Here is a 21057-nt window from a genome sequence, read left to right on the forward strand (position 1 = left end):
TGTAAATTGCCAGGGAATTGCTGGCAAGGATAACAGCATTTTGTCACAGTTGTGATTAAGAGACTGAATCTTTAGTGCCCCTTTAAATTACCTCTCCTGTTGTCCTAATTCAAATAGAATTTCATTGTTTTCAATGCATGGGAGGAGGATTCAGGGGGAAACACTAGCAAATTTCACTTCTGTCCCAGAGAGGTATGCAAACAAACTGGAGAAGTGAACTTCTAGAGAAATTATTTTACTGCCTATTAGTGTCTGCCAGTTCTCATAGATCCATCAGGATGCATGAGAATTCCCTTATAAAGTAATTTATGTGCCGTGCTGCAGACCAGCACTTTACTCTTTTGATCTTTGATATTAGGGATAACAAATTTGTAGGCACCTTCAGCTTCCTCAGCACTGCCATGCAATCTAAGCTGGGCTGGTCTGACTGCTGCTTGTTCCATTAAGTCAGTTTTAGGTAAACACATGATTATCTCAAGCATGGCCTGGAAGCAGGCAGCACTTTGGAAGAACATGATTAGAAATAAAAAGGGCTTCATTTCCAATCCTACTTTTATTTATGTCCTGGATTTGGCCAGATAGAGTTAATTTTTAAATAGGTAAGAACAGACACAGCACTTTGTAAACATTTTCTCTTGGTTGCTTAAACTTGTTTTTGCAGTTATGCTCCTAATCAAAATATGGCGGTGGTGAAAGTTTTTTTTCATGGTTTTGGTGAAAAATTTGGCATATGCCCTTCCAAAGCTGGGAAGATGATAGCAGTGTTTTCTCTTCCCTTTCAAAGAGAATATAGCACTCTTACCCAGACCACCTTCATGGCAGCAGGTTAATACTGTGCACCCGATTGAGGCATTGCTGTACTCCACTACAGAAAGCTATAGCTCCTTGTGAAACATCTGTACACAGATTTGAAAATACATTCATTATTTCTATGGGTAAGAGCTCTCTGAAAACCTTATAAGGCAGCTTCACCCCACCTTCTTCACTTTCCTTTACAGGTATAAAGGTGTTTCTTAAAATGTTGTTAAACTTGTTGTGAAGGAAAGTTCTTAATCTTGCACAGATCACTTACACAGCAATTTGTCATAGCTGCATGCAAGTTGCACACTGCCTTTCTTGGGACTTGTGGATCTTCTAGAGGAAAACATGGCTGTGTTTAATGCTAGCATTTTCTTAAGGCATATGATGGTGCTGCTTTTCTCTGCTATCTTCTCATATGCAGTCAGTGGGCCTTCAAATGTTCCATGTTTCCTCCCTGAAAAAAATAAAACAAAAAAGAAAAAAGAAAAAAAAAAAAAAGAAATAAAATAAATTAAAAAGAAATAAATAAATAAATTAAAATAAAAAAAATAAAAAAAATAAAATAAATAAAAAAAATAAAATAAATTAAAAAGAAAGAGCTGAGCTCATCTCCAGAGCCCTGTGGGAACAAAGAGCCAGGAGTGATGGGAGGGAGGATGGAAAACCAGTGGGAACAGGCAGGAGACAGACAAGGCGATGGGGGAAGGGGCCACGGGGCAGTGGGGGAATGGGAGCAGAAAGGAGCCAGACCTGGTAGACTGAGGAGAAGCCCGGTAGGAGAAACTTCTTTGTTTGCAGGAGACAACAAAGGGGAAGGGGAAATGATGGAAGAAGCAGAGCTGTGGGGCTCAAAGTTGTTCCGTGTTGTTCCTACCCACTCTGCCTGCATCCACGAAAAGGAAAACGAAAACACTCAGAGGGAACTGATTAGCATGTGCAAACATGCTTCATTTGCTCTGCTTGTGACAATTAACTGTCCCCTCTTCCTCTCTTTGTTTGGCACTTTGGACAAAAACAACTAGATACGAAATTGTGAAGTTGAAAATCTAATATGGCCAAGGCTATAGAAAATATTGACTTCGTTGATCTTGGCACATTGATCTAAATGTAATTTGTCAGCAGGTCAGAAGCAGTGGTTTCTCTTAGACAGGGTTGACTACTGCAGAGAAAACTAACCTGAACAACAGCAATATGATTTAGCTCTAAAACTAAAATCTAAAACTTAATTTTTTTGTATCCTGTGAGATTCAGCAGGGAGAAGTTGATGTTAATGTCACGAATTTTGCATTGTTTGTATACAAAACTGCTTTGTTTTAGGTTAAAAACTCCTAGTGGAAACCATTTATTTGTGGAAAGAAATGTCAAATCCCTGTGAGAAATTATTGTATCTATTTACTTATCAAACAGGCCATCTAAAATATCAAAACCAGAGCAATACTCACCTTTTCTAAGTTACCTAATATCAGTTCTTTGCTGTAGGACTGTTTTCCTCTTAGCAATATTACAGCAGAGTAGTCAGCATTTCAATGTAATCTGCACTACAATGCCCTATGTTAATGCAGACAGATACTTCAAAAACAGAACATGTTAATTGTCCCTCCCATATAACTCTTGGGCCTAACAATTAGTACCCACTTTTATTAGCAGTTAAGTGCAGAAATATACCATTTAAAAATCTTACAACCTTTGTTCTGGATTTTAGGTGACTTCCACAAAATGCGTCTTTACTAATTTCTTTTGTAAGATTGCATCTCTGTTGTAAACAGCGTTTTTCTTCCCTGACTTGTTGCCTGGATAGTGAGGCAAAGAAACAGGATACCTTCTTTTGCTAAAACTTTTGGGGTTTGTTTAGTTTTATTTTAAGAGATAAGTAAAAGCTGGAAAATTTTCTTGACTGGTCAGGGATGAATTTTTTTTCCAGCTCTTTATCTGCCGTACTTGGAACTTTGAATCTGGTAGGTGGAAATGAAGCTATCTTGGGGGTTAAACTCTTCAGTTGTAAAATTGGATTAAACTTCAATTTCTTGATCAAATCTGAAAAAAGAAACATGGCTCAAAAGAGAGCACTATCAAACTCGGGAAGATTCTTCCTGTGAATATGAATTACCAGAATAGCCATGTTCTTGCAAAATAGGCTGACCAATCCCATTTTTGTTCTTTTGTGAATACTCACTGCTGGCTTCACTTTTCACACTTTTATTATTTCACTTGCTCTGTTTTAAGACATGCTTTGTTCTTGTGCAAGAAAAACAAAACAAGCAGTGATTTCTGGAAGTAAAAAAATTAGTTTGTCTTGTAGATTCATTTTGCTGCAGTGAAGTTGCTCTGCCCTTAAACACTCATCCCCATGCTGCTAGTAACCAAGCCTTAAACTCAATCTCTTTTGCAGTGTGATAAATACCCTCCAAAGGCTTGCTTATGTAGCAGTGGCCACTGAACACGGGCTGGTTATACCTGCTGGAGGGTTTTCCTTGCAGCATTTGAGGGGGAGTTGCTGGCACTTTGACTTTATCCGTGCTTAAATGAACCGAGAGTTGGCCAGACAGTCCTCAGACACCAAAAAAGTGCTTTAGGTACCTGGCTAAATTTACCTTGCAATTTACAGCTGTGACAGGAAAAATATTTTGCCTGTCCCTTTCATGTTCTGAAGAGTGAGGGAACCAGTTTTACATATCTTAAAGTTGGGTTTTTTATCTCACAAAAAAGCAACTTTCTGGTGCTTACATATTTTCTTCTCCATCACAAATTATTAACTTTCTAATTTTTTTAAACTCCTAGCTCTCAGTGGATATTTCTGGTTGAAAATAGTGACTCATCTATGAGAGTTTTTTTTCTTCTCCCGTTAAAGTGCTCTCATCTCTCCCATTGGGAGAGTTGTGTTCCCTCATACAGCTGAGGGTATTGTATACCATGGTCTGTTTATTTCCATGAGAGTGTTAAACAGCCCACTCATGTGTGAGGTATGAAGAGTTCCAAAAAATGAAACTGGAAACCATGTTTTGCAACATACCAAGGACATGTCTAAATATGCTTATTTTTACTGTTTCCTGGAAAGGTGAATTTAATGATTCGTACTCAGTTTTGTTGCTGGCACTGATACTGATACATGGAAGGTCTTACACTTTTCCTTCCAATTTAGTTGTGGTAGAAAATAAAGAAAAAAAAATCACTAGTATTGTGGTTTTCAGTACTGGAAGTGTTTTAGCTCAAATGGAAAAACTCAAGTTTCATTACAGCAGTTTAAGCTTTGAGTTGCAGCAATATCAACCATTCTGAAAAATTACTTCAGAGATTTGCTGCAGAAAAAGAAGATAAAAGAGTGGCAAAAATTCTTGTATTTATGTAAGGCCAGGATGATTGTTAATACAGAAATTCCAGGTATTTATAGATAGTGTGTATCTGATGTAGATTTTGGGGAATTAATAAAAAGGTAATTTCTTGCTTCTATATTTTAGTAATTCCTTTCCAGTTTAGGAGATTTTTCTTTATCTGATTAGTCCAATCAGTAAGTCTTGATTTAGCTACTTAAAGTTAAAAAAACAAACAAAATGTCACCATTACACTGAAGAATTAAGCCATGTAAATTAATAGTATCAGTCAGTCCTGAACAAGAGATGTGTCATCATCATAGCTACACCAGCTTATTTAAAAATACTTTAGTACTTTGCTACTTAATTAAGAAGGGAGAAAAACACAGTATTTGCAAAAATAAGCATTTTCACAGAATATGTATAATTTGAACTGGAAAAATCAATTTGGAAAAAAAATAATCCAGTTTTAAGTAAAATCTGAGTCCTAGTACTACTGTTTGTTAAACCAGTCTAAATGTTTGGAGCCAAGTACAACACCTGCCTTGTAGCTGGATTCTATATGAGGATGGTAGCTTATTTCTGATGGGGCTTCCTTGGCTGGACTGCACATCCTGGTTTTGGTATGATGCAAGGAGCTGCCCCCAATGGTGAGAGGAGGATTCCTGAGTGAGCATGGGGTGATGTGGGAGCCTGACAGAGATACTCTGTGCTTTTCTTGCTCACCTTTTTTTGAGTTACAGCCCCTCTGAGTAACAAGACAGGTTAACTGAGCTGACCCACAGCACTTGGTGTCCTTTCAGAAATGAAAATACCATCAGAGCCAAGAACATCAGTGATTTCGTGAGAGACCTTTTGGTGGGATAGAAATATTTTACTCTTGTTTGTTTGTTTGGGGGGGGATTTAGTGGGGTTTTTTTGCTTTGTTTGGGTTTTTTGTTTCGGGGGGGGGGGGTTTGGTTGGTTGTTTGGGTTTTTTGGTGGGTTGGTTTTTTTTTGATTGGTCGGTTGTTTTTTTTTGTTCAGGAAGGAGAATATATTTCAAAATTCATGAATTCTCCTTTTTCATCAGATCTACTCTTAACGAGATTCCCAAAACCTGTATTTTTAAAGTTCCTCATACTACATTTTAGGGGAAAAAGTATTAATAACAGTATGTGCATTCCTATATACAGCCACAGAGTTGAAGTCTTTGTGTGTTGCTGCATTCAGACTTGAGTACAAAATCAAATCCAAATCTCCCTTCAAATTAGGCAAAGCTTCCAAACTTGGTTCAAGAGACTTATGGAACCAAACACGATTGTGTGGAATCAATGAGGAGGAGCAACATACCTGCACTGGATGCTTCAGAGGCATGTCCTGAACAGTCAAAGGTTTACTTCTTGTCAGGCTAAAACACTGGCACTGGATTTCTGCATGACATTTAAAATATACCTCTGAAAATGCTCATTATAAACAATTCATTTCATTGACCTAATTTAAATATTTACAGCATTGTGCTATGTTTGCAATACAATTATATTCAATATACATTTTTTATTACATAATAAATTAATTTCTGTCTCTTCCGGTTTTTAGATAATTTCTTCTCTGGTAGGACAACATTAAACCTTCCCGATCTCAAGCAAAGAGAAACTATTAGTAAAATATTTCTCAGAGCACCTAAACAAATGTATCTAAAAATGAGCTGTGAAAATTTTATTTGCATGTACTTTTGCATTCAAGGAAATTCAAAATTAGTTTCCATTAAGGGTACCAAAGTCAGCACAAATGGCACAAATCCTTGGATGGTAAATATGTGCCTTGCTCTGTTTGAAGAAATCTGGCTTCAAAATGACAAAGTTATAGACTTTTGAAAACATGCATCCTGGTTTGCACAGCAGGTTTTTAACATCAGAAGCAAACACCAGGATGTGATGTTCTGAATATTCACTTTCAGTATATTTGAAAGCTCACACCTACTTGTATTTGAATGTGTGATTACTTTCAGTACTGCATTGTTCTGAACGAGTTACAAAAAGAAAAGGGCGTTGGAGACCTTTCTGTTTATAATAAATCATGTTTCTGCTTTCAGTCAGAGAATGAAAGAATATAGGCATTTTACTCACAGGAACTGCTATTACTCTTGGAGACACAGACTTTAGATAGAGCTTCCTGCAAGAAAGGCTATGATCTAGGAAATATGCTGATTCAAACCATTATGTGGACAAAATATACTCACATTTCTGTGACCCTGTTATCTTAATTTCTCAATTCATAGAAAACTTTGCAGGCTTTGGAAGATCTCTTGCAGTGCTGTCCCTGATGCTTCTTTCTGTTTTCCTCCTCACTTTCTCAGTGACACTTGGTGATTTATGCTGTCTTGGAAACAAATAATCTGCCTTGGGATAAGAGGAAAAACAAAAGTGAGTAATGAAAACAATTCTGCACCCTCCTAACAGAATAGTGAACACAGCTAAAGGGCATCAAATCCAGTCACAATCAATAACATGCTCAGAAATGAATTAATCTTTCAAGCTTTGGCTTGAAACTTCTGTGAGTTACTGGAACTGTTCACCATCTTCTTGCCCAGACCATAGATTTAGACTGGATTTTGGAATGAATAAGACAGTACATTTCTGCCAGTTGGTGTGGGGAGTGAGGTTCATGGCTAACTCAGTTCTGAGTTCACCAGCCTGGAACCATCATAAGTGACAGAGGATAGCCAAGATAGAGAAGGAGGGATGCTTAAAGTAAGTGCTTAACAATAGATATGAAAAAATGCTGTCAAAATTAGCTACTATTCTGTGTGTGCTTCCTGTACCAGAGTAACACTTACAGCTAATACCTCCATGCATACTGCTAGTTAAGTACACAGTATGAAGAAGCAGTTGGAGGAATAATGCAAAAGAAGTTAGTGAAAGAAGGTTTTGTCTCTTAAGAAGAGCCATACATCCCTGAACTCAGTAAGAATGTCCCACAGCCTGAGATTATCATAAGCCATTCATGGGTTTTGTTGGTTTTCATATTCAGTAATGTATTAGCTAAATAAAGGAAATATTTATTTATTATTTTTGTTCTATTTTATTTCTTGAAATAATGGTTTGTTAGTCAAATATCTCTCATTGATATACCAAAAAAATCAGAAATTAATTTTAAAAAAATAGGTCTTTACTCTCAGATTTTCCCTTTGACTTTCATTTATCTTTTTAATAGTAAAGATTCAGAATTTCTTTTGATGGTGCACTACAATAATAAAAGCTTACTGGCCCTGGTTTTACTACAGTTCTGGACTCATACCTGAAAACTGGTATTCTGTAAAAGTCTGGATATCATTTTCTTGAAAGGCTTATCTGTAGGTATTAGATATCATGAGATGTTAAACCCCATTTTCAAAGCCTAGAAGATCTAGAAAAAAAATTTAATGGTTCATTCTTGAGAATACAGCATTTCTAACCTGTAGGGTAACGAAAACATGAAATGCACATCCAAAAACTGTTTTAAATGTATTACTTTATGCTTGCCGCCAATTTCTTTGTATTCATTTTCTTTCAAGAAAAGTCATGCAGAGCAGGGACAGGTTGAAAACTGATGAGAATTCCCAACCCTCCAGTCTATGGGCAGATTTCCCACTGATATACCAGAAACATACATGGTTAACTAGTGTCAATTATTTTAATGATTTTTAATATTTGGTACATTTTTTCCCATTGTTTTGGTAGTCAACAATTATGAATTACACCCTGCCATCATTTTTGCAAATGGAGAATCAAAAAACAAATACTTGTAAATCAGAGGTTAGTATAATAACATATTTTAAAATTTTACATAAATCTGTTAAATAATGGAGCTACTTGCTCTTTTTGATAAAGTTCAGAAGACCTGAATATATCTTAATACAATATTAAATATGTTCATACATAATAACAGTAACTGACCTCCTGGACAATGCTATAGTAAGAATGCAAATAAAAAAGGTGCCTTTCATGTTGAAAATATTTCCTCTTTTGCAGGTTTTGTATTGTAAGCAAAAAAAAAAAAATTAGACACTGTGACTATTATAAACTGAGCTTACCCAAAGGAAATTTCATATTTAAATTAGGAGATAAACATTGTCTGTATAATACTGTGTAACACTGGACATTTAATGACCTCCTGAAATTCCTGTTCACTGAATTAATTTGATGAAGCATTGCACTGGACTCAGAAATGCTATAACAAAAAAAATCCAATGTAAAAAATATTTGGTTTAATTACAGTTTGTTACTGTATTTGAATAGCTATAGAGAGATGTAATTTTCTTTATAAAATATATTTTTTATATTATGTTTCTGAAAATAGATAGCTTTCAACTTCCCCTCTTCTGCTGACTGGTCCAGCAATCAAACATGACTTGTCACTAACACTGTCTGCTTTTCATTATTTTACTGTGTGACAGCATCCCTCATGCATGAAATGTATATTTACATGTAATTTACAATGCATAAAAAAATTGTCAGTAATGACTTTGAGTAGCAATTTTTAATCTCAACAATCTTTAATTTTTATATGTATATATGTATGATGGCAAATTCATTGAGGTCTTAATTTTGCTTTTCTGTGTGCCTGCCTCTTCAATGGAGCAAATCTGGCCAAAAAAAAAAAAATGCAAAAGAGTAATTTTATTTCTCATGAGAGTTATTTGATCTCTAAAATTCCTGAGTGACTTCAGGACCAACAGTAAGCTAAGGCTCTGGAGCTGAGCTTCAGAAGATTTGAATCTTTCCTAATGCAGGGTCTACTTTCAATTTATAAATTGATATATATATATATATATATATTGAAATATACGTCACCCCACTGGTGGGGGTGACTTGTTCTAAATCACTTTCAGCATTCTGTGTTCCACTAGAGTGAGACCCAAGCAATGGGCAGGAGTGCACAGAAACAGGAGCAGGGCCATATGCTTGGTGGGCTCTCAGCTGCACATTTTGGAAAGCAACTGATACAGCACTCTGGGGGATGCTTTCTTCTGTCCCATACCTAGCAGCAGCTACAAGTTACAGTGAGCTAAACTCCTGAAACAGCAAATTAAATCAGAGAGAACAGTGCAGCCTGGTGACATCTTTGGAAACAATCTGAGAAACCAGCAGTCTGATGTATATAGTAAAATAATGATTAAGAACAGATGTGACATCCTTTGGCACTGACCCCCCAGTATGCCTGTGCCTATTAGGGAGTGGAGTGGAGTGGAGTCCTGGGGACTTTGGTCACTTGTTAATGCAGAGCTCCTTGCAGAGCCCGGTAGAAATAATTCCCTGCTATGAAGAACACCAGCTTAACTTTCATCTGGAATGTCTGTCCTCAGGATTTTTGAAGCTATATTTGTTAAGTGGCACATTTGTATCCTCCTGTAGCACCTACAGATTTAACTACATACATACATATACATACATCCAGTACTAGTTCTCTGGGTATATGTCAATCTGCTCACGGGCACCGTGTCTTTGGCTGACTGGGAGTTAAAGAGCAAATGCTGCCATACCTGCTTAGCTGGAATATTGGTCCCTTTGAATCCAAATTAACAATTTTTTAAAGGATCACCAAAATCCTCCCACACTTAGCGAAATTATTTTGGTGTCTGCAGTAACAGAGCATGCCCACAATTGCTAGAAACGCCTCTGCTTTTTCATAATTTAGTCATTTAGCCTCTGAAAGGAAAAAACAAACAAACAAACAAACAACAACAAAAAACACCCCCCCAAAAAAAAAAACAAAACCAAAAAAACCCCAAAAAAACAAAACCAAAAACAAATAAAAAATCAAGCCCAAAAACCTAAGGTGGAGAAGAGCAGAGTTCCTGGGAAATGGGGAGTTAACTCGAGCCGGTTTGGTTGCCAGGAGTAGGAAATAGCTCGCTCCCGCAGTCAATTTGCCTAATTGATTAGAGGCTGATTGCAGCGGCGGAGGAGGGGACACCGGGGCCGTGCCCGCAGGGAGGCGGGAGCTGCGCGGCGGCTCCACAGAAATGGGGGCTCCTGCCCCGAGAGACCACTTCCCTCCCTCCATTATTCCCTGGATCGGCACCCTGCCCATCCCCAGCGTGTCCCCGAGCACAAACCCGCCCGGCTGACTCGGGGACAGCGCGGGAGCCCTGGGTGTCACCTCCTGGGCCCATCGCGGCCGGGAGCGCTCTCAGGCCCCTGCGGCGCGGCTCTGCAGCGGCACAAATCCTGTTCTGCCCACCCGCAATCTGCCAGGTCTTTGCCTCTGTTTCCTGCTCCATCGCTGCTCCGAGCGAGGACAGAAATGCCCGCGGGACAGCAGCCCCCGCAGCGGCTGCGTGGTTCCCTAATCCCCTCTCCCGGGATGCTGCCCTGGCCCTTCCCAGTACAGTAACCCAACCCCTCGTCTGGGCTTTTCCAGCTTGGCTTCATACTATTACCATGATAAAGACCAGCTTCTTTTTTTTTTTTTTTTTTTTTTCTCGACTTCCCTTTTCAAGTCTCTACTTGCTCTTGACTCTTCTGAATTTCTCTTTGAAACCTTGACACTTGGGTCGTTCTCCCAGACAGATCTAATTACAAGAGTTCAAATAAACCTTGGGGGTTTCTGTTGGGCTGGGAAGTGAGGGAGTGAGGAAAAAGCATGGATAACAGAGAGATGCTGTGAAGATTTGCTGGGAGAACTCACCTCCTCCCAAGGCTCTTCAGGTCCTCTCTGCAATTCTGAGGGCCCAGAAAGTTGCAGCTGTGGGACATAACCCAATGTCCAGGTTTAGCATAAAACAGAAATACCAAAGTGTGAACCTAACAGGATAAACAGAAATTGAAGGCTGACAAATCTTTCAGTGTGCAATACTCTGACTTCTTCCAATAAGACTTCACCATTCTTACCTTGAGGAAAAAATGTGATAACAGAGTAAATTTTAAAAAGAAGAAAATCCCATGTGATAGCTCATTCAAAGCATCACACTGTGAAACAGCCTGGTGGCTCACAGTCTGCTACATCACCCATTCGGTGCTGATGTGAACAAAAATGCCTTTTAATGTTTTCCTCCCCTATCTCCAGGATTCACTGGAATTCCTGGGCAGTTCCCAAACCTCAAACCAACCTACTCCCCCTAACTTGTAGGACTTACTGACGCTCATGTTGCTAGGGCTGAAAGGTAACAAAAGAATTATTTCTGGAGCCCTTTATGAAACGTTCTCTCTCTGACCCAGACACGAAAGAACTCAGTTCTACTTCCCTGAGAGCAGCAGGATTTCAGTCATGGTTCACCTGGGGGTGGTTTACAGACATTCTCCTTTATGTCAGTACAACAAAAGGCAGTCAGCTAGGGAGGGCAGCACAGCCATCATCAAAACTCAGTGTAAAAAGGAGAGCTATGACAGGGGTTAGACTTTTACCCTGCTGACATTAGCAAATCACCTGGAACAAAGAGACATGGGAAAACTGTGCCTAGCCTCATCAGAATAATTATTTCTGTTATCACCAATTCAGTATTTAGTTCTGTCACTAGAGGTGCTAATGCATTATCAGGAAGTCAGGCTGTATTTCTGTCTGGAAGATAGACAACACTTCTTTTTCTCCTACTGCTTCCCTACTCCTTTTCCAGGCTGTAAGTATTTGTACATCCATGCACTTCATCAGTGAGTCTCCTGATTTAGTATTCTGAGGACCACTATTAGAACCACTAGACACAGCTTTAATCTTTTTGACAAACTCTGTTTGTATTCCTCCTGTATTAATCTTAGAGTCCACAATACATCATGCAGCGACAGAGTAGTGGATAATTTTATTAAACCTGTGGATGACACCAGGTGGGAAGAGACTACCAGGAAGCTGGGTTTAGAATGCAGAGTGATTTGGGCAAATTGAAAGCATGGTCTGAAGTAGCAGCAGGCTATGCAGCACAGACAAATGCAAGACAGTGCACACAGGCAAGAATAATGCACTACATGGAGCCAGGCTGCCAAGCAGCTGCTTAGAGCGTGAGATGAAAGCTGAGTAGCTACCAAGGATTGCAAGCTTTGCAAACCCAAACACTGCAAAAGGCACCAGAAGCTGGAAATCACAAAAGAAAATAATTCAGCCATTATGCACTGTCACATCTTCGAGGCAGTACCACATCCAGGTGTGTGAGAGCTGCTTCAAGAGGGACAATGAACCACTGAAGAGAGCAATGAAGGTAAACAGAAGTTCAGAAGATGCAAGTAATTAAAATGGTGATAGCTTAAAAGAAAAAAAAAAACAAACTCAAATAATTATGATCTTCAAGCCTGTGTAAAGGAATTGATAGGGGTTCTTTTTGTATTTATTTAGTTACTGGGGAAAAGTAATTTTAAAATAATTTTAAAAAAGAGGAATGACTCTAGTTGCAGGAAGAAGGTTAAGGTTCCAGGCTGAGAAATACATATTTTAAAGGTAAGGAGACAGGGAATCTGGACCAAGTTTGACAGGGAAAGCAGGTCCCTGAGAAAAAGTTATATGAACATCTATTCATGATGAGTGAGTATTATCTGAGGCTGCACTGGGAAGATGAGTGGTTTAGATTACCTTTTCTTTAAAAAAAAGAACCTTCCAGTTCTAAAGTTCCAATAACCTCATAAGCCTAAAACTTTTGCAATTAACAGAACTTTCCAAGATCCAATCCCTTAAAAAAATGTACAGGCTTTGACAAGAATCTCATAAAAATAAACCAAAGCATTTATGAGCTACGCTATTGATACACCTGTATTTTACCTTTCTCTACAAAAAGCTGTTATCTGTTCATATTTTATTGTAATATATTGGGGAAAAATTTTGTCTTGTGCTTATCTAAATAGAGAGTGCAACAAGCCATAAACTGTAGACAGACTTTTTTAAGGCCATTAGGCTGTAGAAGTTACTTCTGAAAACACCATGAAGTCTATCTACAGTACCTGATCTTAAAAAATTAAATCAACCCTCCTAAACCAGGAGGGATTTCAGCTAAAGAGAACCATCAATCTGCATGCCCTCTAGTATGCTTTTCTGTTAAGTCTTATGTCCAGAGACAGAAAAATTATCAAGGACTGACAGACTGATTTATTATACTAGAGTATATACTAGATTGATAAAAACAGATTATGTAGAAATAAATTAAATAATATCTTAAACTAATTTATATAAGTGTTTTTCTTTACCTATGATATATCAAATTATGTATTTCAACTGCAGTTTATCAACATGAATCTAAGCATTCTTTTTAATTTTCTGCTTTAAAATATTGCATAGAAAAATCACTGGAGAATTATTACTTCACGCTCCAACAATTTTTCTTGAAATTATGCAAATCACCGGTGTATAATACAATTCAGTTTGATGTCCCCTTTTTCCCTTCTTTGAGGCTTTTAAAACACACTGACACACTGGACGACATTCAACTTCCATAAAAAGCTAAATTTCTACCTGAATTTCGTGGATTTTTAGTAATACCCAATGTTACTTTTTTTTTTTCCTTTCAAGCAGAGAACAGACTCAAGACTACTGCAGTTACAAAGCACAATTAAGTTTTATGTTCCTGATATTACATCTTTGGACTTTACTGTGAGATCACTGTGCAGTTTACAGCAGGACAGTAGATAATTCTGTTGATTTTTTTTCCCCGTTCAGTCTGAAGGTTTTTTTGTATCCCCAGTAAATTCCCAAATTAATTTTCTGAGGCTTGAGCAATACTCACTGAACCTGTTCAGGATTTGACTGTATCATCCTTTCATCACTCCATAGAAATTCTCTACCTGGTAGATAGAATTTAATTATTAGAGTTTTATCTTTGGATCTGACCCTAACATGGATTATAAATATGAAAATACTTACTCTAAAGCCTTGTAAATGAAATGCATATAGTTCCTATATGGATGACAACAGCAGTTTGCATTTTCTCCCTGCAGAGACAGGAGTAGGGACATACTAGTTCAAAGTGAACTTTTGGCCTCTTGGGGGCACAGGAAAGTTTGGTTCCTGCAGCAATTGCAATTCCTTTACAGGATCCCTCCAATTCAGCTTTCAGCTACAGTAGTACAAATCAAAAGCAACCTCCTGGTGCTAGCATGGATATTGAGCAAAAGTTAACACTATATACATATAATAAAAAAATTCAACCTGTGTGTGCTGGAGGTGTGTCCTGGTTGCTATGGAAGTGGTAATCATCAATTTCCTGGCTAGTGTGGGATCCAAGTACCCTTCAACATAGCTTTAATGTTGTTTTTCACACTTGCAAAAGATACAGATTTTGGCTGTAGTTCAGGCGTTCCCAAGTGAAATGAACTCTTTTCCCGGCCATTGTGCTAGGATGTTTAACTTAACAACACAGAACAAAATAAAACAAAACAGAAGAACAAACCAACCCCAACCAACCAAAAAAAAAAAAAAAAGAAAGAAAGAAAAAAGGAAAAAAAAAGTTAAAAAAGTAATAGTCACGTTGTGCTGAAACCCTTACAGTATTGCCTTCAACATTTCCAACAACCCCCTGCCAGTATCCATTCAAACTGGTGGCTCAATGTACCTGAGACAGCTAATTAAAAAAGGAAGTGGTCAAAGTCATGCTTTTGTTTTTTTGGTAAACTTCAAAGGTGATCCCTCTCCTTCCTCCTCTTTACATTTTACTGTCTGGCTTTCTGCCCATCCTGCAGCTGTTGGCTGAGCCTGTCTTTCCTGGCGTCAAACCTGCCTCCTCACGGTCCATAAAGCTACAGCAGAGATGGGGATCCGCAGGTGTGGAAAAGCCAGAAGTGCAAGATGGGCCCGTTAATGATTTTTCTGGCACCCCATGCTGAGCTGCTGAGAAAAAAAAAAAAGGAGAGCAGCTCGCAGAAGGCGAGGGACTCTTTGTTTGCTGAGGTATTTGAGATTGTATTACTTCTCCCACAGCAAAGGTGTTGGGTTTTCACTTTAAGGGCTGTTTACAGAAATGATTCACCTTTTATACAGCTTTTAAAAAATGCTTTGAGGCTTTAATTGGACGCAGGATTTACATCACACCAGTATGAAAACTCTTACTTTTCATTTAACCCCTCATTAAATCATTCAATGATCTTACTCAGCGATAAGCAGCCACCTCCCATTGTGTGGACTTCACAGAAGAAAACAAAAATCAATCACTAGGGATTCATTTATGTCATAAACCTTCATCTGGAAATTTCAGCAACCATTTACATTTGGGCAATGAAGGCAGAGGGAACCAACTGCTGGGGGAGAAAAACAAAACAAGAAAAAACACCAATGATTTGCTGTTGTTCTTGAACTAATTAAACAATTTAATGAACTCTATCTGAAACTCTTATCTTATAAAAGTCACTTAAAAGTCTGCTTTATTTTAAATGGTCCTCGAGCTGTGAACTGGGCCTAAAGAACAACTTCTAGCAACTCCAGCTCAAGATTTTCAGAAATGGGTGCCTGAAATTAGCAGCCTACAGGAACCATTTTTCAGAACACACAAGTGACACATGATATTTTCCACCACTCAGAATCAATGGGACTTGAATTTTTGGATGATCCAAACACCAAGGCATGGTCTGGATTTCACAAAAGATTTAGTGCCCAACTTCAGCTAGTGTCCCTACCTCCCTCTAGGAGAGAGGGCATGAACAGCTGCTTGTGGGTTTTAAATCTGTCCCTGAGCCCCTAATTAGGTGTGGGATGTCAGCATTTCTGCAACGACCAGGTCCTAGATTCCCTACCACCCCAAACTTTAGGCATTTGTACTTTAACCTTGGGCCTTTACACCAATGTTTTAAAGCTGGGCAGCATTTTGGTGGTGAAAAAACTTGAGCAAATAAGGACTGAGAGAAGGAGCAAGGGAGGAACATATTGCAAGGGGATGGGAAGTTTAAAAGGAGTTAGTGAGTCAGAAAAGTGTCAGCTGCACTGTCATCTCTGCTGTTTGCTTATACAGCAAAAGTTTAGAGAGGGAAGGATTTGTCTACACAGAGCTACTGGGCATTGCCCAAATCTCAAAGGTGCAAGTTCAGTTCTGCAGCTGCTTATCCATCTAAACCTATGCCATGGGTTAACCCCAGCCAGCAGCCAAACCCCTTGCAGCCGCCCACTCACTCCCCCACTCAGGGGATCAGGGAGAGAATCAGAAGGGTAAAAGATAGAAAGCTTGTGGATTGAGACAAAGGCAGTTTAATAGGGAAAGGACAAGCCACACAAACAAGCAAAGGTAAACAAGAAATTAATTCACTTCCCTGAGGAAGATACATGTTCAGCCATCTCCAGGAGAGCAGGGCCCCATCACAAACAATGGCTACTTGGAAAGACAAAGGCCATCACTCCAAACATGCCCCCATGTCCTTCTTCCCCTACTTTATACTATGAGCATGATGCCAGAATGTCTGGAATGTCCCCTGAGTCATCAGTTGGGGTCACCTGTCCTGGCCATGTCTCCTTTCAGCCTCTCATTCACTCTCAACTTCCTCATCAGCGTGGCCATACCAAAAGCAGAAAAGGCCTTGTCTCTGTGTAAGCTCTACTCAGCAATAAAAGAAACATCTCAATATTATCAACCTTGTTGAGCACAAATCCAAAACACAGCCTCATACCAGCCACTGTGAAGAAAGTTAACTCTACCCCAGCCAAAACTAGAACAACCTCTATGATGGATGTGCCCCCTCTGACAAGCAGCCATAGATGAATTTCAAGCTCCTGACCTGCTCACTTATTTTTTTCCTAATACTTGTATTTTCACAAACAACTACTTCTGATGCAGCAATTCCTAGAAACTCAAAGGAGGACTGGGAGCAGTCACAAATCTGAAGTCAAGCAGTGCCAGCCATAAATGAGCTGAATCTGGGTGCATGATGCTTCTGAGACTGCTTCAGCAGTTGGTTGTGCCACTCAGTGGCTTATGAAGTTCTAAGGTAGCTGGACATCTCTTCAAGAGACACCAGTGAGAACCGGAGTGGACCCCCATTGTCTGCAACAGTGAGAACTGCAGGGTGGTCTTCTCCAGCCTGAAGTCAGAGCTGGCATGGCATGGCTTCGCTGGCAAACAAATGAATCCAGCACCCTTTCTAAAGCAATCAGGGATTTATATGTATGCATGGATTTCATGCTGCCCCTAAATTCAGTTCTGTTAACAGAATTCTAAGGGAACTCGGTACACATAAGATGCTGTCTCTCCTACTTTCCAGTAACAGTGCCAGTACCTTTGGCATGGAAATAGAACACAAACTGCCCAACCCAGGACTCGACAAAGATGGTCTGTAACCTAAAAAAACAACAAAAGCTCAAAAACCTAACTCAGGAACAGAACTGTCAGAGTGCTTACATGGAGCAAGGAAATAGGGAAAGAGATATAGAGGAGGTAACCACCCTCCATATTTTTAATAGAAACTTATTTCCCAGCTGTCAGAAAGAAGAGTAAGGTGAGCTCATGAATAATTGCTTTTGCAGGTTCCCTTGACCACCAGACTAATGTTGAGCTATCCATCCTGCAGCAGTCTGCAATAACCTCCCCACTGTGTCAGCAGATAGATTTTTACAGCAAAGCACAAGAAACAAAATCATTTTTAAAACCAAACCATCTTGATAGCCTTTTTGCACTCACAAGTCACCTCATAACATGAACTGGCCTTTCTCCTGATTTTGTGATGCCACAGAATGTCTTCCTAACTGCATGTATCATAGCTCATGACAACTGCTCTACCATCAGCTTTTCAAGAAGGAAGCTCTAACCTTGCAGCTCTGGAGGCCATGAGCCTCCATGAGCCAGTGCTCCCACAAGAAAACAATTTTTTTTAAAAAGGATATTAGAAACTGAAAAGCTGAGGGGGACTGGACATGGAGGGGGGGAGATGTTGCAGTGCTGTGGTAAATTATCTGCTGTGCCACAGACTCCTCTTTAGCCATGTGCATGCTATAGAATCTTTTTGCAACACAACTCTTTGCTCTGGTGATGATGGCAGTACAATAATAATGACTCTGTAGAAATGGCTACCAAGTGCAGTTCTGGTAAGGCCAATGGAAAAAGCTGCTGAAAAACACAGCTTTATTTTCCTACACTTAGCTTAGTAATTATAGAGCAAAATTCAGCTGAAAGGAGCCAGCAAGGGCTGGGGTTTTCACACTTACCGTCAGAAATATTTGCTCCCTTTCTTTTTGGGGCTTTGTGTGTTTATGAGAATGAGGTGGCTGTTGGCAGGGTGCTGATCCCACCAGTCTGGCTGGGTGCTGTGGGCAGAAGAAAGAAAGCAAAGTCAGAAGGATGCATTTTCTAAATGGGATATTCAACTCATGACAGTTTATTTGCCCCTTGATTTGCCATCCTAAAATTTATCTTCCCCTGGGAAAAAAAAAAAAAAACTAACATAAAATGCAGGAATGTTTTGGAGATCATGTTTTCCCTATTGAAGCCAATCTCCATTTCTTTGAAAGAAAAAAGGCTTCTGAAGGCTTCACATTACGTTTTAGCCATACTTCACTTTCTTCCTATATATATATATCCTATATATTTTCTTTCCATCAGGCTGTACACTTCACTAATCTACCTTCCATGGAAGTAGAGATTAAATGATTTAGTGTCAGCAAAACAGGTACAGTTTTACAAGGGGATATCTGAAGTAGCTCTTCCCTGTTATGTCTCAGCCAAAACAAGTGGAAATTGCCAGCTAAAGGAGGTCCTGTCCCCTCCTCCTAGTATTTGCATAGCTATGTAATCAGCCATCTCAAGCAAGCATCCCTAAAGTAACCTGAAGAAAAATTAGAGTGTGGAGTGGGGAGATAATTTTCCTCTAGATCAGAACAAGGTCTGTCTCTCAATACAGAGGCCATAAGATCCAGCAGGAGCACAAGCAGGGATGAGCTGGAGTTGACAACTTCCCTTTACACAGCACACTTACATCAAACCAAAATTATTGAGAAACTAAAGCAGGAGACCAAGGACAGGAAAGGGAGGGGAGCTGACTTAGCAGCCATAGCTGTTATGTCAGCTTAGCTGTAGCACCAACCCATCATTTAGAGCTTCTGTGGCAAGCTGATCTTTAGCAAGAGTAAAACTTGAAAACTCTTGAAATTATTTTCTCTTTTTCTTTCTGGCTAGAAAAATTACAGTGGTTCTTTCTGAGATCTGTCATAAAAGGCAGTTATACATGACAATACAAAATCTGTCTCAGAGACCAAGGACTGAAACAGAAATTTAAAGCTTTGCTCAGGCCACCTAACCCATCTTTCAACAGAAAAACAGGGGATGGAGAGGAGCCTGTTAAGTTTTGCACGAAGGCTGTTCTGATGAATCCTCAAACACAGAGATTTTACCTCAAGCTGTTATTATACTTCCATGAGACCTAGAGAAGTGCAATTACTTTGGTTCACTGTTTGCTCCCATATCTTCCTCTGTTTGCCTGAAACCACTGGTGATGAAGCAGCTGCTACATGCCCTCCCAGGAGCAGCACACAGGCTGCGCTGCACTGGTGTTTCAGAAATGCCTGGATCTGGCTCTGCTGGAAGCAGCCTAAGTGTAAGGTATTTACACATTTTCATTTCCAGGCATGAGCCAGAGGTGCAAAGGTTCACAACTGAGGCAGCAAAGGAGACCTCAGCCATGAGGTAGGCTCAAGTGGATCCACTGATGGCAAATTTCACACAAAAGTTCACATCAATGCCTCAGTCAACTTTAAGGCTCTTAGATGAAAGAGTTTATTACAATGATTTACTGAATAAAAACAATGAATGCCATCAGCAGATTTTCATTATTTGACAGATTGGGTTGGCAATAACAACTGTGTGGATGTGATGTGCTTGGAATTTTTAATGGATCCGATTTAAAATTTTCCCATATGATTTTGTACTTGGCAGAACAGGAGGATTCAGAATGAGTACATTGAGACAGGTCAAGTTCAAATAAAAAAGACCTTGAGCAACATGATCTAGGTTTGAAGTTGAGGCAGAAGTTGCACGAGAAACCTCCAGAGATCCCTTGCAACTTCTCTTTTCAATGCTTTAAAGTGCTTATAGCAGGAGATTTGGTCTGATCACTTTAACAGAGGCATCCTGCTTCACTTGAGTACTTAACCAAGAACATTTCCAAGTAGTAACAGCCATGGCCATTATCAAAACCAAACACCTCTCTGGACTCTCTGCTTTGGCCACATATCAGTCACTGCCCTGTGTGACAGCTGAGTGAGTAAAATATAATGGGCCCTTGAACAGGTGACAGGGTCAATAATCAGTTAGGCCCTCCTGGGCTTAAAATTTAATGAATAAATACAGGATTATATGAAGAGATGTCAGGGAGAAAGCACTCTTTGAAGGTTAGTTAGCATTCTCCAAACTACAAGATTATTAATCTAAGCCTGGAGAACAGCTTGTGTACTTCAGGGACCGTCTCCTTTTTGCAGCTGGTGTAATTTAAGAAGCCTACAAACAATCTTGTCTGTGTCTTTCTGACCACACAATTCAACACAAACTGCTACTGAGAGGGAAAGTAACTGCAAACATCCCAGTTACAGCAGGAAGATTAGGCAGGAGGCCAGCTGAGCAAAGAGAGAAGGCAGCAGAGCAGCTCCTGGACCTGGTGCCAGAGGTTAGCTATATGTTGTACTTGGTAAACAACAAAGTCCTTGTAGCTCTTCTCCTGCAGAAACCCTGAAAACAAGTTAAAGCAAGGAAAGGGAGTTATTTCCAGCAACCCCCACAAGTGTGTGCATCCCATAGTTCTTTGTCAGATGCACAACAGTTTTGAGAAAAAATACCTTTAAGGAAGGGTAAGTCTCAGAGCAGAGATATTCATCATAACTCCCCTAGTCTTTGTTAATGTGTTAAACATAGGAGCTCTGCTTTAATTTCAGTCCTGGGGACAAGAATAAAAAAGAGAAAAAATAGAAAACCTTAACAATGCTTAACTATTATGGTCTAAACCAAAATTGCTAAATTCTTGTAAGAGAAGTAGCACTTCCATTTCCTGCATGAAGAAAATGGGGGAAAAGAGATCCAAAGAGGGAAAGGATCAGGCATTCAGCCTAGCCT

This window comes from Molothrus aeneus, chromosome 3 (assembly GCF_037042795.1).
Source record: "Molothrus aeneus isolate 106 chromosome 3, BPBGC_Maene_1.0, whole genome shotgun sequence".
Lineage (NCBI taxonomy): Eukaryota > Metazoa > Chordata > Aves > Passeriformes > Icteridae > Molothrus > Molothrus aeneus.